At 36.3% G+C, this 20,007-nt stretch overlaps 2 long non-coding RNA genes across 15 annotated transcripts; both read left to right on the plus strand.

Moving 5' to 3' along the window:
* Nucleotides 1-4,155: 4,155 nt before the first annotated feature.
* On the plus strand, nt 4,156-8,563 carry LOC112200655. 7 transcript variants are annotated; one of them, XR_005810454.1, is made up of 5 exons: nt 4,156-4,715; nt 4,823-4,942; nt 5,396-5,567; nt 5,663-6,583; nt 6,690-8,563. It is a non-coding gene; the product is annotated as an uncharacterized LOC112200655 (long non-coding RNA). The 7 variants fall into 7 exon arrangements; XR_005810455.1 differs by having other exon boundaries at nt 4,156-5,567; nt 5,663-6,092; nt 6,410-6,583; XR_002936403.2 differs by having other exon boundaries at nt 4,156-5,567; nt 5,663-5,790; nt 5,896-6,583.
* Nucleotides 8,564-13,805: 5,242 nt separating this feature from the next.
* Nucleotides 13,806-19,999, plus strand: LOC112197642. 8 transcript variants are annotated; one of them, XR_005809130.1, is made up of 9 exons: nt 13,806-14,243; nt 14,671-14,738; nt 14,827-14,948; nt 15,157-15,242; nt 15,929-15,969; nt 16,071-16,163; nt 17,249-17,340; nt 18,406-18,691; nt 19,623-19,999. It is a non-coding gene; the product is annotated as an uncharacterized LOC112197642 (long non-coding RNA). The 8 variants fall into 8 exon arrangements; XR_005809128.1 differs by having other exon boundaries at nt 13,808-14,243; nt 14,827-14,924; XR_005809126.1 differs by having other exon boundaries at nt 13,807-14,243; nt 14,671-14,948; nt 15,157-15,230.
* Nucleotides 20,000-20,007: the final 8 nt, after the last annotated feature.

Here is a 20,007-nt window from a genome sequence, read left to right on the forward strand (position 1 = left end):
TCTGTGTGAATTCTTTAGTATACGGAGCATCATATCACTACCAGGATGTCCTAATCTGTCATGCCAAAGCCAATATGTGTCTGAATCCAAGAGATCTTCTCTTATTACATTATTGGATTCAATAGGTCGAATTGTAGTGACATAAAGTCCACTAGATTGACACATAAGCTTCTCTAAGATGCGCTTTCATCCGCAATCATTAGAGGTAATGCAAAGGAACTCTTTTCCATTCTCATTATGCGTTTCAGCATGGAATCCGTTTGCTCTAATATCTTTAAAGCTCAATAAGGTTCTATTTGCCTTAGGAGCGTAGAGAGCTTCAATGACTTTAATCAAGGTGCCATTTTCAATAGGAATTGGGCCATTCCATGTCCTTGAACTAAGCCTGATGGCCCAGCCATCGTAGTCACAGAGGAATATGTAGGCAACATCTCTACGAATAATTGCCTATGTTGTAGAATGGTGTGCGTAGTCGCACTATCCGCAAGACATTGTAGTTCATCCATTCATAAAAGAAAAGCTCATAATTAAAAAAAATGAGTCATAAAGAAAAGAACTCAACTTTTATTAATAAGCCAAATGGAATTACATCATCGTTTCTTTGACCAAGGAAAATCTAATCCAATAAACTAGCTAATGCAAAACAATGGTAGTCGTCTAACTCCTTTCAGTAATTCCAATGCAAATGTGACCAGGTGAGTAGAGAGATGTCGGTGGAGCAAAGCTCGCTTAAGTACCACTTATCTCAAAACCTTCCTAGACATCACACTTACATTGAGTAAGCCTACTTTGAAGAAAGACTAATACCATTGGCATCTACTACAAAAATAATATGGCAATTGCCTACATCTCTTGGAAAATCAAAAGACTTAATCAAAATTGCCAGTTTCTGGGTCTTGATCCTTGTAGTCTTCCACCCTTAGATCGAGATCGCCATCTTGATCTTCTTGTTCCATGTAATTTGCCTCCCTTGCTTCACGATACATCTTGTATGCGTTTGCAACATTTTGGGATGCTTTACATGCCTTTGCCCAATGTCCAGTTGATCCACATCGAAGACAAACATCTTTATGGTCTGGCTCCCTTGATCGAGATACTTTTGGTGCATGATTTGGACGACTATTAATTATGGTGGCGTCACCCCTATAGCCGGAGGCTCCGCCTCTCTCTCTCTCTTCACATGTTGACCTCCATGGTTCCGTGCACGCCTCTCTTGGGGATTTCCTTCCTCTTTAGGGTGAGAATATGGACCAGAACGTCCAGTATTGTCCCTACTTTTAGGGTTTCGCTCCTTGCATCGTCCCTTGGGGGCGCGACTATAGTTAGGCTCCAGAATAGACTTGGTTCCCACGGGTCTAGCATTATAGTTCTTCACAAGTATATTGTCGTGCTTCTCAGCTACGTTCACGGCACCAATGAGCTCATGAAACCTTGTGATATGTCCTGCATTCACATAAATCCTGTAATTCTTTGAAATCATTAGGGCAGAGATGGGGAAGGTAGAGAGTCTTCTTGATCAACATCATATCAGTTATGGTTTGGCCACAAAAATCCATCAAGGACTTAATACAAAGGGCTTCCGAGTTGTAATCAAGTACGGACTTGAAATCACAGAAGCGGAGGCTATGTTATCTCACTTCTAAATCAGGAAGCAGGGAGTCACGAATGTTGCCAAACCGCTGCTCAAGTTCCACCTATAGTTTTCTGGGGTCTTCCTCATTGAGGTATTCACTTTGGAGCACGTCATTCATGTGCCTTGTCATGAGAATTATGGCTTTAGCTTTATTTGCTTCGAAAGCACGAGCTTACTGTATAGAGAGCACGTTCTGACTAGGCTCTTAGATGGTTTCCAGAAGTCCATCAGCATTAAGATGTTAGCGCACATCTCGGACCCACCTATGGTATCCAGCGCTAGTTGTCTCTAGTGGAACAAAGTTCAGCTTATTTAGGTAACTCATCCTGAAAAAACAACACAAGATTAGGGTTAGTTTTGGAGCATAAAAAGGCTACCACAAAAACAATAAGAATTTCTGAGTGTAGTCGCTTCCAAGAAATTAGGGATTTCTGAGCGTAGTCGCTTCCAAGAAAATCCAATTCCAAGAGGGGTTTTAGATTAGATCGAAACAATGATGTATGTGGTCGATCGTTTTCTTCTCAACAAACTCTAAGTTTGGAGGACTCTACAAGCTCCAAGCTTGGAGTGAGCACGAACCCCCACAGTTCTGCTTTTGGTCTCCCCTCTGAAGAAGAAAGGGGGGGTAGAAGAAGGGATGTTGGAAGTTCCCGAGAAAATAAGAAGAAATTGAAAAGCTTCAAAGACAAGAACTTTTAGAAAAGTTTGCCTTGAAAAGATGCCGGAAATCTTGACCCGAAAAGATGACGGAGGTGGTCGGAAAAAGGTTGTCGGAGGTCTCCAAAAAAGTGGCCGAAGACTGGTGGCCAGCGGTGGTGGCCGGAGCTAGGCAGGGCTGTTGCAGGGATTGTGAGGAACTGTTGCAGGGGTTGTGCGGAGCTGCTGCAGGGGTGCTCGGCAGGTGTAGGCAGGGGCTTGCAGGGGGCTGGGCGCAGATGTAGGCAGCAGGTGCAGGGGCTCTAGGCAGATGTCGCTGGGAAGTCGGCAGGTGCTATGCAGGGCCTTCTGCAGATGTCGATAGGGGCAGCCACAAGGGTGCAGAGGGCTCGATAGATGCGTGCAGGGCTGTCGGCTGGTCTCGGTAGGTCTAGACAGGGGCCTGTGCAGGGCTGTCGGCAGATGTAGGCACATAGGTGTGCAGGGCTCGACAGTTCTCGGCAGCAACTCGGCAGATGCGCGGAGGGCAGGCTCAAGGCAGGCACAAGGCAGGGGCTGGTCTGATTTTTCCGATGGCCAGTTCAGGTGTTTTCCGGCAGATTCCGGGCTCCTTAGGACTAGGGCTTCAATATGTGGGGCGGTGGATGTTGGAATTTGAGGGCTACGAAATTAGGGTTTTAGGGTTAGGGCTCTCATGCTGATAACATGATTTAGGAAATCATAAATTGAGAGAAATTCGCTGTGTATTCTCATTGATAATAGGGGTCTCTTTATATAGATGATTGCAATGCATAGAATCTCAATCATACAAGGAAAGTAATCGTACATTGATTAGGAATCTAGATCCTTTTAATTTAACCATATTACTACTAGATCAAGTAACCTAGAGTTTGGGCTAAACACAAATTAGGATTTACTTGAACAGGATGTGGTTTTTTCACATTAACTATCACACATAAGGTGATACTTAAAAAGGTGACTCAATGAGCATCACTCATGAAACACATACATATTTCAACAAGTAAACATGGCCTAGCAAGTTTTATAATCACTAAAATTAAGAATTTCTGCCACAACCACTATATAAATTATATTTTGTTAGAGATCTACAAGTTGCTTTCTAAGGGTGTTTCACCCATAAGGACAAAAGTCTCTCAAACTCTCCCTAAAAGCTAACTCTCCAAAATCAGGTGCCATTTCGATCCACTAATTAAACCCATAATGCAACTCTTGTCTCTCTCTCTCACTCATCTCTCTATCTATCTGTTCACCACAAGCTCCACAACGTCACCCCCAAACTATAATATGGTTTACGGGTAAAATAGTCCCCACAAAAATTAAAAAGACATGATTATTATCCCTGTGGTAAAATAGTTGGGTTTATATTATGGCTAGTTTGAGATTGCTATGACTTTTAAAAAAAAATTGTTGCTGCTGTGTTGTGAGAATAATCAGCTATGATTAAAACAGTTTCGTGTTTGGTAATAATATTTTTAAAAGTGCTGTCAGTATATAAAACAACTGCAGAGTGTGTTTTGATCCACAGCAGCTTCTAAAAGCAACCTCTAGGCTGCTTCTAAAATCTCACTACTAGAATAACTTAATCAGACGACAGCCATCAGACGACACATGAATTTTTGCTGTCGTCTGAGTTAGTCAGACGACAGATTTTTTAAACCTGTCGTCTAACATCTACTCATCCAGCACATGAACCTTTGGTATATTTGAGAGATTTCAGACAACACTAACAAGAATAACTGTTGTCTGAAAAACGAAAAAAAAACTAATTTATATTTATTTTTTTCTCACTCAAAATACTAAAGCCTTTGTGAAAACAGGTGTTTCCCTCCCAAATTGCTCTCGGCCTCCGACTCAATAAAATTTTGGGTCACTCTCCCTGCTCCCAAATTGCTCTCGGCCTCCGACTCAATAAAATTTTGGGTCACTCTCCCTGCTCCCAAATTGCTCTCGGCCTCCGACTCAATAAAATTTTAGGTCACTCTCCCTGCTCCCAAATTGCTCTCGGCCTCCCTCAATACCGTTCCGCAGCCACCCCAACCCGAATCCAAACCCCAAGGCTTGGAACCGCGACGCCCTCACCACGCTCAAGCTCATCTGCAACCTCGGCAGCGTTATCCTAATTAACTCTCTGCTCCGCCGCGTTATCCTAATTACCTCTCGGCTCCGCCCTCTTTCGTCTTTCAATTCTTTGAGCCCATAACTCCATCTCGATCTGATACCCCCGATGATTACTCAGATCTCCTCCTCGTCTCCACTTTCCATCACCTCCTTGAGCTATTTTCCTCTCTAGATATACCAAATTCAACAGAATACAATGTTAGGAATTGGATCTAATTAGTGGAACCCCAACTGGTCCAACCGGCCTCCACACTTTGTTCTTTGTTTCTGGGTTTGCAGATTTCGGGTTCTTCCTGCTCTCTCTCCGTCTCTTTTGATTTTTATTTCTTTTTAGAGTCTCTGAAAGGTTTTCCAAAAAGTTACAATCTTTTCTTTTCTTTTCTTGTGTTTCAGCATCTGCTTTGAGAGAGAGAGAAAGAGAATCAAGAGCCAATCGATTCAGAGGAGTAAAGCCCAGGAAGTCGATTCTCCGCGATCGCCGGAGCAGATAAAGAAAACGCATCAGATTTACAGGTTTCTGCAGAAAAAGTATATACTCCGAATTTGTTGCATTTAATGGTTTTTGTTTTTGGATAGTAATTGGGGATTCTGCAGTTGAATCAGAAAATTGATCGGAAAATAAACAATGTTTCATTAGTTCAGTGGTGTTTGTATGCAATTAACTCAGAAGAATTCATTTTTTAGTCAGCTGAGTAGTTCTATGTTTGAGTATGCTTACTTCATGGAATGTCCTTTTCTTGCATGATTTGGTTACCTAAAATATGTATTATAGCTTGGTCAGGGTGGTAAAAGCAGCTGGACTTCTACACTATCCAAAGGTGTTAGCTTTGACAAATTGTCATGTTGTTTTGTGCATTTGAGAATTACTTAAGTTCAGTTTGCTATGTCTGTGTGTGGTTTTGTATTTGTAATTGAAGCACTTAGTGTTTGCTCTTACTGTGTTTGTCTTGGCTCTAATTTGAGTAGAAAACTAAGGAAGAGAGGGAGAGGCAAATTGGGTCAAACTAGATCATGGAATAAGCACAGAGGAGCTTAGTTAGCTAAAAGGGTGAACATTGAAAACATTTATATGGTACTGCTGGAAACATTTATAGGTGCGCCAATTATATGGTACTGCTGGAAACTTTTGTAGCTGCAGGTAACATTAATTATATTATCTACACCACTCTTTTGTGTATTTTGTTGATGATATGCGATGAAATCTTAACCCGCAAACATGGATGTATATCTCAGGTATGATGAACTTGCTTCTAACCCTAACATGGAGTACATTGCTGGAGGTAAAACATGGATTACACTTGGTTTTGGATTTCAATGTTGTTATTGTGGATATCTTAAGTTACTCCATTTGAGTTGCCCAGGTACTAAATGAATTGCTTTTTGTGATGCTCAAGTAATCCGATGATTTACGTCCTTCTTTAATTGTCATGATTCACCATAAACTAATTTCTCTTTACTTTCTGCAGTGTACACGAACAAAACATGAACTTTTCGAACTCATGTGGTTTTATAACTTGCAACAAGTAATTTTAGTTTTCCACCAGATTTGCTCGAACTTATATCTCCCTTCACTACTAATTCTTTTTCTAAAACGGGACTACTGTTACGAGGATGAGTCTGCACTAACATGTACTTGTGGTGTTTGTGTAATGGGTGGTGCAAGGTGAGCTTCAGTTGAAGCTTGTTTAAAAAATTTCACATTTTGCCTGCCAATTTAATAGTTGTACTCTATACTTCTTACAAATATAATAGATACTCAGAACTTGGTGTGGAGAACTGATAACGGTTTTGCTCAAGAAACTTAGGTCATACTTATTGCCAATTCACATCCGCTAACTGCTACAAAGTTGAGCATTTAAAAAGACTAGAAAATGGGCGTTGGATGGGTAACCGTTCAGCCAAGTGTTTTAGGTTTCTAATTTCGTTTCTCTAGTGTTTCATCTTTCTGAACTGATTTCTTTGTCAATCCTGTTTGAGAAGTTGAGAAGGCCAAGTAACTGTATCTCCAGAACCATTCAGCTTGTTGCTAAAAACAACTGGTCCAACCGGCCTCCAAGGAGTCTATCGTCCTCGATTGGTGCGACTTTGAGCACCAAATGCCCGGGACGGAGGAACCGTACACAACTGCGATGACGACGGCGCAACCGGCATCAGGTACTCTGTTCTATGTTTCCGGGTTTGCAGATTCTGGGTTCTTCCTGCTTCCTCTCTGTCTCTACCCATCTCTTTTCTGCTTAAAGATAAAATCGCATAATTGCAGCAGCCATGGCCACCGCGTCGCCCTTGGATTCTCCGAAGACAGACTCCGAAGCCGCCGACACGGAGCCAAACCCTAACCCTAATCCTTCAAACGCATTGTTCCCTGTTTCCCCAAACGACTTTGTTGTCTGCCTTCTCAGGTTCGCTGGGGACTCCGGTGGTGCATTCATGGGCTCTATCTTTGGCTATGGTTTCGCCTCTTCCTCTTTCTCTTTCTGTTTATCTGCCTGTTGCGTGGCCTATGGGAATTTGAGTTATTTTGGATGTTGATTTTAAATTTTTTACAAGATATTATATGCAGTTTTCATTTGGGATTTTGCTCTTTCCAAAGAATAAAAGGATTGTTCTTTTTGTTCAATACTGCTAATTTTTAAGTATGCTAGTGTTTGAAAGTTTGATGTTATGGTTTGTATGGTAGAATTGAGTTAAGGTACTTAATTTGATGCATGAGGGTGTGATTTGTGTCACGAACGGATGAATCAGTAATTGGGATTAAGTTGTTAGAACTTAAAACAGTATCAAAGGTTAGAAATTGCACGAGTCTAAGGTTGGAGATGGATTGGTGCATGATACATGACTGGTTTTGGCCTATGGTGTTATTGGTTTTGTAATACCATGTTTTTCCCAATGCAAGTACCAAGCCTTTAGAATTTGTCATGCAAGACAATTGTTTTTTACAGTGTTTTTTTCAATCATTGACTCTATCATGAATTGACAGCGTCATTGATTTCTGGGTAATCATGCACACATTGCAAGGGATGAAGAACAAACCATCCCTGTTAAATTTGGCTTTTGATTTGAAAGTTTGTACTTGTAAAAGGAAGAGATTCAAGGATATAAGTTTAGCACCAAATCAAATATGCACAGACCCTTCTTAAGAATCTATGCTCAACTATCTCAGTTAAATTGTTATATGTATATATGCAGTACATAGATCAAACTTTGAGAAACTTTTAAGAGAGATACATGTAAATGTGTCTGTGTGCCCATGGTTATATCATTATAGTTCGATGTTGTAATTCTGGTGGCGAAATCTTTTCTTTATCAACTATGTGATTATCTGTGTAATTCAGTACTTACTGTGCAATTGCATCGGTATTCTTCTATGAATGTCGTGTCTCAATAATTCAAACTTCTTCACTACCTAGTCATGGGATTTTGCAGGAAGTGTAAATACAGTACTGCGTTTCTTTATATCATGTATATAGTTATTATTTTCTCTTTATGTTTTAAATATGTTAGTCTGGGAGTTCATCATGAATTAACTCTTCGGTATGAAAAAGGTACATGCAGACATAGAAACTGAACATATTGTTAAAAACTAAAACAATATGCCAGCATTTGAGATTAAATTGACAATATTGTAATGCTCTACTTGCTCTAGAAATAGTAAAATAGAGTTAGAACTGCCATGTCTTTATGTAGCACTTAATTTTTTCAGTCTGACGATGATTTGATCCATCTGTGTGGAACTGATCAGTACTACCCATGAAGGCTATGGATAAGGGTATCATGCTCAATAGGAACAAGGTATTGGATAGTTTGCTGACCATTAAGTGCAAATCAATTTGTTTCAGTGGGAGAAAAAAGGGAAAGCAGCATATACCCAGCAGCATATTGATGAAGTCAGAAACGAGTGGGCAAAATTTGTTGTTAAAACATATATGTAAGCTTGTGGTTGGGTATCGACTTATTTTGGTAACCTTGATTTTACAAGATATATAGACAATATTATTATTACTTGCTAGATTGAGGTTACTTTTGGTTAGAATTGCTGGATATAGATATGTACTTTTGGAAATGTTTTGGATTGGCAATGTAAGAACAGATGACATTGATATATGACAATGTTATATTTTGGATTTGTTCAGGATATGAATGTTCATGTTTGCAACAATTGTGCAAAGTTAATTCAGACAACATATATAGGTCAAATAACTGTAGTTTCCAAAGGTATCACACAACTGAAGGGTTCACAAAACCATTGTCTGAGATCTACTCATACAACACATCTAAAAACAGCAAATAACACATCTAATTACAGTATCATCAGACAACACATAAATTTACACACATAATACCTATTGTCTGAGGAACATTCACACAACAGTTTTACTGAAGGACACATTGTGTGTAATTCCTTGCAACGACATGACCACACTATCACTGATGTCTGAGGTTCATTCAACACAACAGATGCTTCCGGCACATTGTTATCTCATACGCATTCAGACAACACATGCATCTCGAAAACTGTTATCTTAAATAAATTTCAGACAACAGGAGAAAAAAGTATATGTAGTCTGAGGTTCATTTCAGACAACAGATTCTTCCGGCACATTGTTATCTCATACGCATTCAGACAACACATGCATCTCGAAAACTGTTATCTTAAATAAATTTCAGACAACAGGAGAAAAAAGTATCTGTAGTCTGAGGTTCATTTCAGACAACAGATTCTTCCGGCACATTGTTATCTCATACGCATTCAGACAACACTTACATCTCTCAAACTGTTATCTTAAATATATTTCAGACAACAGGGAAAAAAGTATCTGTAGTCTGAGGTTCATTTCACTCAACACCAAAATAACAAGCAGTTGTCTAAGTCAACACGCATTAGATTTTGGGTAAATTCAGACAACAATTTTTTGCTTATATGTGTTGTGTGACTGAGCAACAGACAACTGTTTATCGACAGTTGTCTGAATGAGGTCAATCAGACATCAGGCTACTAGACAACAGCAGGTTTTTCATTCAGACAACAGTCGTTCGACAGTTGTCTGATTAACTTTGTGGTATAGTGTCTGCTGCCAGTGACCTATAACTTTCAATTAAAGCGGTTTTTTTTTAAAAAAAAAAATTTATCAAACACAATAAAATCTAAAATTTTGAATAAAAGCTGATCTTTTTTTAAAAGCGAAGCAATCCCAAACTTGGCCTTAGACTTGTTAGAAAAATTTGTAATAAGAGGAAACTTAGGGGAAAATGGTACTATTGGGTAGTTTTCTTTATATTTTTTTAGAGAATGACAAATTGCATTCTATTGCCAAGACTGTTATTTGGTTTTATTTACAGGGAACACTTTGGCCAATTTCATATTTTTCATGCAATTTTGCTGCAACCTATATTATCAATACAACCAGAATGATACACTTGGGGAACATAGAGTTGAATAACCATAACATACAAGTTAAGAGTAATAGCAAATAATGATATCATCTCTCTACATTGTAATTCTCATCGAGCTTTCAATAATTATTGGCATTCTCTCTCAAGTAGTTTCACATGTCTTCACTTTTGATTCTAGAGCTCCTTATTTTCTTTTCACAAATGTTCATATATATTATTAAGAGACAGTTCAAGATAACACTGGGAAGAGAGTTTCTATTGGGACCTCCAAATCTGCTCATTTGACCTCACTCTATTATGAATTATTAAAAGACATATATAACCTACTATAAAATGACTATTAGGGACAATAATTATACTAAAAAAATGGTTATATTTATTTTCTCTAGATTTTCCAATTCAATAATATTAGATTGCATTCTTTATTATTTTCTCTATCTATTTTCATCTTCCAATTTCACTACATACTCATTAAAGCATTCATATATATATATATATATATATATATATATATTAAGAAATAAAACTATGTTTAAGATAAAAATGTATGATATGCATATTGAACGCATATTGGTCAGGGAGAACAAAATAAATTGTATTATGCCCTAAATCTAAATCTATCCATTATATTTGTAAAAAGAAGAAGAAGAAAAAAAGATCTAGCAAATAAAAATAAATAAAAAATATTTAAATAATTAATCATGAGGTACAGAAAATAGAGAAACATTCATAATTAATCTTTTTTATTTTTAACAGCTAAAAAAGAAAAAGTAAATAAAAAAAAATCACATAATAGTTCATGTTATTTTATTTTTATTAATTTTTAAAACTCAATACCTTGTGTTTGATTTTTTTTATTGGATAAGAGATTTATGTTATCTGATTAAGGAATAGAGATGTAATTAAGATTTATAGAGTAATTAAATCATTGAAATTACTAAGTTTTTTATTATAAAGATCTTAGTTTGGTTGTAAATTAATTATATGAGTGAGATTATTTGAGGAACTTTAGTGAGGTTTAATGAGTAAATTTAGTATTTGAAAATTTGATAGGATGTGTAAAAAGCATAGAGGTCAAGTGAGTAAATTTAGAGGTTCCAATAGAAAAACTCCACTGGGAATTTCCACATGGGAATCAAAAGTTTAAAAATTAAGTTTGGGAGAATTGACCTGGAAAACAATATCAGGTTGCCATACAATAAGTCGACTCAACTACCATTTATTGTTTAATTTTTAACAATAAATGTCATTAGCACGACCAACCATATAATTGAATGCAAACAAAATCAATTTGGTATCATTTGAACAAAGGTCTCGCAAATATATAAAAGAATTCATCGTAAACAAATTGACACCCTCTTGCAATTGCTTCTTAATTTCCTTGAACAACCTTCAATAATTTTTAATATCTGCCGAGACTTGATCTCATAAGCAACAAAACTTACGCGTATTCTAGGCGGCCACACAATAATTTTCCTCTTTTAAAACCTGCAAGCTGTGTTTTGGTATATGCCAGTCTTGCTATTTAATTTTTTAATATATACAGTGTCTTTTTGGATTCAGACCAAAAAAAAAAAAAAAAAAAACAGTGTCTTTTTGGCGAATTGAAGTTACGTAGGATTAATTAGGTGCGGTATGCGATCACCTATCCCAGAAACTCTGTCCTGAACCTGTCTCTTGTGTAAAATAATGACACCTGTCTCATTAATTTAACGCCTCTAACTCCGTTAACTCCCTCCCTTTTTTCATTTTTTTTTATTCCGAAACTTTTCTCACAGTACCAATCCGCCTGGGTTTCTAGTGCAAGTTCATGATCGGCCCCTATTCACCAATTGCATCACAAGGAAGACTTTCAAAAACGTTGAAGAAGACCACCAAAATAACTATGAAAAAAAAAAGAAGCCCGAAATCAAAATCTCATCTTTTTCGATCAATTTTGTTTAGAGATGAATACCTTGCGTTGCTTAGAAACAATGTCTATTTATCAAGACATGAGATTATGAATATCTTCCCTTATACGAATGACAATTTTCTATAAGTACAGTGTTACATATAGTTGTTATATTGACGAGAGATTTATGGCATGTTGTCACCGTATATTATGAAGATCTTAAAGACACATTGCTAAAAGCAAAATCTCAAAAGTAAAGTGTCATTATAAGCGTTTTGCTTATCAAATCCTTGAAGAATTCAAAATGCAAGACCATGAATGGTTGAAAGAGCCTGAAGCTAACTTATGGAATCAATGAGTCTTAAGCTAGCTCATATGTACTCATTCCGTTATAGTTAACGCGACCCAAATTGCCTCGATGAGTATTAGGACAAGACTACGAAATCGAATTCGAATTATGATTATAATGTTGCAACATATTCTAACTTTCGCAAAGTTATGAATTATTTAGAGCTTTTGAAGAGCTTAGATGAGATGTATCAATACATAAAGATATTGATATGTATGGCTAGGTATGCCATGATGATTTTTCAATGTTTTAAAGTATTCAAAGTTAAATGTGTCAATTTCATTATATTGTCTAGCTTTGTTAGTATTGCTTTAACTTTGCAGGTATGAAAATTTGTGATGATCCCCTATATGCAAATCACACATGGTCTCACTTCAGTGATAGACACATCAAACCACTATACATGGTACATGTAGCTTATCGCATACATAATTGAGGCTTGCAACAATTAGGGAGAGACTCTCATCAGGGGGAGCATCCAGAAGTATGCTACCTATGACATATGCGCGTTGTGCTCTTTTTGTCCTTCGACCAGGGTTATTTTTGTCCCACTGGATTTTTGTTATCTTGCAAGGTTTTTAACGAGGCAATAATAAGTGCGTCCAATACCATCATTCATTGGTGGACATCCAAGGAGGAGTGTTGTAAATATTATTATATATGTGGATATCCACGTAAATACTCATTAGTTATGTACTTTGATGTAAATCCTACCTCTATATAAAGGAGGCTAATGAGGCTGAATGAGAACACTTCTACTTCCTCCCAACCATTCTCTCTTCATCTTCTCTCTACTTTTATAACACAATTGGGTTTATATTAGACTTGTTAGAAAAATTTGTAATAAGAGAAAACTTTAGGGGAAAATGGTAATTTTGGGTAGTTTTCTTTTAATTTTTTTTAGAGAACTACAAATTGCATTCTAATGCAAAGACTGTTATTTGGTTTTATTTACAGAGAACACTTTGGCCAATTTCATATTTTTCATGCAATTTTGCTGCAACCTATATTATCAAAATAACCAGAATGATAAACTTGGGGAACATAGAGTTGAATCACCATAACTTACAAGTTAAGAGTAATAGCAAGTAATGATATCATCTCTCTAAATTGTAATTCTCATCGAGTTTTCAATAATTATCGATATTCTCTCTCAAATAGTTTCACAATGTCTCTTTATAACTTGTATTTCACTTTTGATTCTAGGGCTCTCTAATTTTCTTTTTACATATGTTCATATATATTTTTAAGAGACATTTCAAGATAACACTGAGAGTTTCCACATAAGAAGCAAAAGTTCAAAAATTAAGTTGGGGACAAAAACGATATCTGATTTATCATATAAGTCGACTCAACTACCATATCTTGTTTAATTTTCAATGATAAATGTCATTAGCACGACCAGCCTAATAATTGAATGCAAACAAAATCAATTTGGTGTCATCTGAACAAAGGTATCGCAAATATATAAAAGAATTCATCGCAAACAAATTGACACCCTCTTGCAATTGCTTCTTAATTTCTTTGAACAACCTTCAATAATTTTTAATATCTGCCGAGACTCGGTCTCATAAGCAACAAAACTTACACGTATTCTAGAAGGCCACACAAAAATTTTCTTCTTTTAAAACCTGCAAGCTGCTTTTTGGTATATGCCAGTCTTGCCATTTGATTTTTAATATATACAGTCTTTTTGGCTAATATTAGATTGAAGTTACGTGGGACTAATTAGGTGCGGTATGCGATCACCTGTCCCAGAAACCCTGTCCTGAACCTGTCTCTTGTGTAAAATAATGACACCTGTCTCATTAATTTAACGCCTCTAACTCCGTTAACTCCCCCCCTTTTTCATTTTTTTTTTTATTCCGAAACTTTTCTCACAGTACCAATCCGCCTGGGTTTCTAGTGCAAGTTCATGATCGGCCTCTATTCACCAATTGCATCACAAGGAAGACTTTCAAAAACGTTGAAGAAGACCACCAAAATAACTATGAAAAAAAAAAAAAAAGCCCGAAATCAAAATGTCATCTTTTTCGATCAATTTTGTTTAGAGATGAATACCTTGCGTTGCTTAGAAACGCCATCTGCGATCTGATTGAGAAGCAGGGGATTTGGCACCGACCCGAACCGGTTCGACTAGAGAGACGGCAAAACCTCCGACGAAGACGTCCTGGGTTTCTGCCGTACGTATCTTCATCATGTTTGATTTTCTTCTTTCAGTATTAGATTTAAGTGGATTTAGGTAGTTGTGGTAAATGTGGTACTATAGCATTGAAAGATTATTGTAGATGGACAGATAATTAAAAGATTAATTTCCTTTGTTTGCCATGGCTTGTTTCAATGGATAGATTATTGTTGATGGATTATGTTAATTAAACGAGAATCTAGTGTGTGTTTTTGCTCTCCTCTTCATTTCTTTTGGAGTATTTACTATGACACGATTCTAACGTCATGCAATGATTCTACATTTCTAAACCATGTTCAAGGACTCGTGAAATGAAACTCCATGTAAATAGAAATTGAAGCAAGAACTATGAGATAAATGTGCATTTATTTTAGTTTTACATTGTCTCATCTGCTGCCTGAATAATTAACATTTTTGCCACACAGTACTGCACCAGAGCTGGTTGGTTTGCTGGCAGAGCTTAAAGATGCACTTACGAGAGCTTGAAAACAGGGTCAATCCAATTTTAATCAAGCTATTATTCATGTTTCATCAGCATTTTGTTTATAACTTTGAGTTTTATTCTATGCTTCTTTTGGTAGGAATGTCAGTGTTGTTGGCCTTCCCTCTGTTCTCATCTCTGCATGGAGCATTTGCTAGCTAGGAAGAGTAATCAGGAAATATTCTTATGATAATCCTGGTATATGAACTGTAATGACTTGTGGTATATTCTCCATTACCCATTGTTTGCCGTCAATTTTGGTCCTTGTTTTCAGATGAAATCTATCTCATTTATAGAATTTAATTTGGGGGGAAAAAATTGAGACTGTATACATGAATTGAAAAGAAGAAGGAAATTTGATTTACAGTTTTGTTTTACGTATCCTAAATCTTTCCTGATCATTTATCTTCTCTTATGTAATCTGCAATAGTTGCAAGTTGGGATGAATTGGTCAAGGAATTTGTGAAAGCTGGCAGTGAGGAGAATTAGGCAATCCTTTCCAAGGTCGACGACAAAGTTGGGTAGCTTAATGAATATATTGATTTCTATTGAAATATTTTGTGTGGTATTAGAAATGGGAGTTAATTCAAATTTAATCAAATTTGTTCAGCTGGTTTGGGAATTTAGTGTGGAAATCCTTGTTTAAAGTTGAAGCCTTTATGACTAGAAAGACCACAGTTCCTATAAGTGCAAGTTCTACATTTCCTTTTATTTCATTAAAAGTTGATGTGAATGGTTTTTGTGCAATGATTTATTTAATGCAGTATGATCTTAACTCTTTTTCTCAATGACTAATCTGATTTTGTTTATATCTGCTTTCTGGAATTCCATTGTCCAAGTTTCTGTTCTGGTCTTCAATTGATTGAATTATCTCAATGAATCTGTTATGGAGTCTTTAGGAATATGAATCTGGTATCATTATTTAATCTGCAATGCTTAAGGATTGGAGATGAAAGCTCATAGAATCTGTAATTTTTCAGGATGAATGTTGTATTGAGAATTCATTCTAAACATTTGGTCCTTTGGTTTGTCATTTTATTGGGAAATTGTAGCAGATAGATAGTGCAGATAAGCATGGAAATTTACTGAAGTTAGTTGACTGTGAAAAAGACTTGGTTGAATTGCAATTAAGCCATAGATTACACTGCAAAAAATCTTTCTAGATGCTCTTTCAAGATATTAACCCTGTCATTTGCTTTCAGATTGTGGAAGCTTCTCTGAATCAACTCAAATTGTTCCTGAGGTAGTTTTTCAATTTCAATTTCAACTTCATCTTCTTATTAATGTTTGATTGTGTTCAATTTAATTAGGATTTGGCTTTTTATGTCTGTTTTTGGTTGGAAGAAAATGGAGAGGGTGAGATATTTGGAAAGGGAGACAACAGATTTTGGAAGAGTATTTGGCCACGTTTCTACACCCTCAGTGATATCATTTGAGGTATTTTAGTGTTGATTTGTATGTTCTGAGCATAGTGTTTTCAACTGAAACTGTTGAGTTGAAGTGAAATTCCTAATCTTTGACCTGTGTTTTAAGGTCTTGACCTTAGATCCGTGTGAATTCAGAATCTTTAATTGAGAGCTGGGACTTCCAATCCGTGTTGAGGGGTTAGTGATCTTAGGATTGCATTAAAATCAGAATTATTGAACTTAGGAAAGAATGAGAAAGGATAGAGCTTTATATAGAATGATAGAACAGTATCGAGGAAAGTATAGATTCATGAGGCTAATGGCAGGATCTTATCAGCTTCTCTATGTTGTTGGGGTTTTTTGGTTTATTTATAAGGTTGGATCTAATTGGGGTGCTGATTGGATAGTTTTCTTTCCATGATCAGTAGGGTTCAGGCATGGAAAGGATGTTATGAAAACATTTATACTTCACAATTCACGTCATATTGTATCCTTATATCTGTACCATGCGAGTTAAAGCCAGCCTTTGATCTTTCTGCTTGCATTTTATTCCTTCTCTAGCCTCCCACCCCCTTCTTTTCTGGAGTAATGAAAACTTTATGACCTCACTGTTTTTGTTAGTCTATTACAGCTGACAACACCTAACACTTTCTGAGATTCAGAGAGAAATTTAGAAGAGAAATAGAAAAGAGATAAAAATAGAGAGAAAGAAGAAATTGATATATAGAACAGGGATATCAGACAGGCAGACTGAGTAAGAGGTACAGAAGAAAATAATTACAGGTAGAAAAGAGGGCGATAGCAAGAAGAAACAGAAGAAAGAAGAATCAGGGTTTGGAAGAGATAGATGTAATTACACTGAGGCTTTGTCTGCCAATAACAAGCTACAATTGTTCATCTTACAGCCTAAAACGAAGTCTAGATAATTCCTAATAAGCGTAGGTCAAGTATAGTTCCCTTAGTAGTCTTAACTCACTATGTCCCTAAATATCTTTATAATAAAATACTTTATATGAAAACCATGAAAATTAATGAGCATAAAGAGATTGTGTCTACTTTGGATCTAATATTTACTACATCTGCTGTTGGGTTAACTACTTGCATTAACTTCTGTAGGTCCTGATGCCCTCTCCACAAAGTTAGACCGGGAAAACCAATTGAGAAAAGCTTTTGAAGCTGCAAAAGGTTTGGAGCATCTCCATGAACAGGTTAGTCCTCCAGTGATTCACAGAGGGTTTAAGAGTAACAACATTCTCTTGGACAAAACATTCCATGCCAAAGTTTCTGATTTCGGATGGGCCAAACTACCCTATTTTTCATGCTTTCGTGAATTGCTTATCGATTGAATGCTGTTTGTAATTTGCTGAATCTTGAATGAAAGGATATGACTTCCATACCAAGAAATATGCTGGATGAAAAAGCCTGAGATTTCCATACCAAGAAATATTTTGGGTATTTTTTATATTCCTGGATTTATATAGTTTCAACCAACGATCAAGCTAGAGCTACCTATGACGATGAACAGCACTTTAGTTTATCCGTTTGTGGTCTTAGATTGTTCTGATGATGTAATAAATTGGAATACCATGAGAATCATTGCCTGCACTAACAAGGGAAGTAAACTTTAGTTTCAGTTTTCTTATGCAAGGGAGTTATCTGGTTTCTAACATGTGATGCATAAATTTAAAAATGGTTAAATACGAATGAAATCTTCCATAGTTTATGTTGTACACCTTCCATAGTTTGAACTTGATGAATGAAATTCGAAGTAAATGTCTATGTACTTAGAACTGAGTCTGTATTATATATGACTAATCTTTAGTGTTTTGTTATTAATCGTCTTTAGAAACTCAAACTATTTTGGAGGTAGGAACTCTTATTTTTTCCATTACTGTTTGATAAACTGTTCCGATTAATGTGTGGGGTTTAGCACTTTGATAAAACATCAAGTCCTTTTCGGTTATAATGAGGTTCTATGGACAGTTTATGAAGACTTGCTTTATTTTGTGTTTAAATTTCAATGTGAAGATATAGACCCTAATCGCATATTACTGCTTTACCCGAAGCTATGGCTTTTATTGTCAAGCATTTTCTTTGAAGGTGCAAATTTTGATTTCATGTTCTTACTAGGTTTGAATTTCTGATACTTTCTGTATTTGGATAAGTCTGCTGTAATGGGTTTTTGATTATGGTGCTTCTTCTTTCTAAAACAAATTTCTCTGTCCTATGTGTTATTGTCAATTGAATTCAAAAAGTGATGTGTTTGATTGCAGAGATACTTAGGATGCCAATACAAACTTTGAGCTGACAAAGTTTGATGATGAAAATATAAACTTTGAGCTTTTATGGGAGTGTCGGCTACGTGTCTTAGTGTTTGTGATATATGTACAGACTTTTCTATTTTGTATCCTTTTGATCATCGAGGAATTGTGAAATGCATTAGCAGTTCATCCTCTTACAGATCTTTGCTGACATGAAATTTCTGACCATCGACTTTTGTTGTACGGCTCTTCTCTTCTGGCTTTTAGGCTGCATCAGTATTGGAGAATGTGGATTATGGTATGTATATTAACTCTAAGTCAGTTCTTTGTGTACCTTTTTCCATGTATGTAAGGGATAAATTATGGTTTTGAATCATCTACTTTTCTGATCAGCGATGGTGATAGATCCAAGTTTTGGCTTCTGTTTGATATTCATAAGTCCCATTTACAGCTCACACTGTCATCAACATCACTTGCTTTGAGATAGTTGAATGTATTATAGATTTCTGTAAATATGTGTACAGTACACTGAATTTTCAAGAGGCTCTTTCTGTCTCGGAACAATATTCCAATGCATTTACAGATTTTTGATGCATACACAGAATTTTCAATTCTCAAATTCACAATCTAAATAAATCTCCAAATTCACTCTTATATGTCGATCTGGGATTCCAGATCAGTTCTCTGGAACATTCGATTATTGATGAGAATCTAGGATTCGAAATCAGTTCTTTGCATATGCATTTGACCCTTGGCTTCATATTCTGCTCAACGTACAATGGCAAAATGTAGAAAACTAGCTAAAGATGTGGTCTTATTTTTTTTTTCTTTAATTATAGTGATGAACTTTCAGTTTTTTAAAGTGTTAGATAGTGTCTTCTGTCAAAGGAGTTTCTTGCTTGATGTGCTCGCAATCCCAAAGTTTTTTGCTCTTGAATGTGTGTACTTGGGGTATGTTCTGGTAATTGGTGCAAAAACTTGATGATGCTTTGGTTTAATTTTTAGCCTGAAGTTGAGTTAATTCTTAATGCATGTTTGTTTTCATTTGGTTGGTATGTATATGAGAAATTTCACTTGTGTTATGTAAATGTAGATGCATATTGGAATATTGTATAAATTCAAATTAAAGAGTGTATGCATTAGTCATTCAAGTTGCTTCATTACTTTTTTCTATTTAGGAGTTAAGATATCTACAAGTTTGCATCTGTTAACTGCAAATTTTCTTGCAGAAAAGTAGTAATTTAGAGCCTACAAAGAAGGAAGGTAAAACAAGTGAGAGAGTGACGGCCAGGTCTGCCACCAAGGATAAGATTTTACTTCCTAGCTCTCCGACGACTTCTCAGCAATGGAACCCAACTCCACTTGTAGCCTTGAAGGCTTAAGCTGAACAAAATGCTGCTACCTTTCAGTTTCCTGGGCACAACAGAGGTCGAGCTGCACCAAATTTTATAGCTGAACTTATTGGTTTAAAACCTTTTCTTCATGACTTACCGGGGGACATACAGTTGAATCCCCAGATATTAGAAGTTAAAAGAGTAACAGCATGTAGCGATATCCCAGTTTACACTAGTCTACAAAGATAAGCAAATTCGTAGTTTCCAATTAACCCTGGCT

Source organism: Rosa chinensis, chromosome 4 (genome assembly GCF_002994745.2).
Source record: "Rosa chinensis cultivar Old Blush chromosome 4, RchiOBHm-V2, whole genome shotgun sequence".
Lineage (NCBI taxonomy): Eukaryota > Viridiplantae > Streptophyta > Magnoliopsida > Rosales > Rosaceae > Rosa > Rosa chinensis.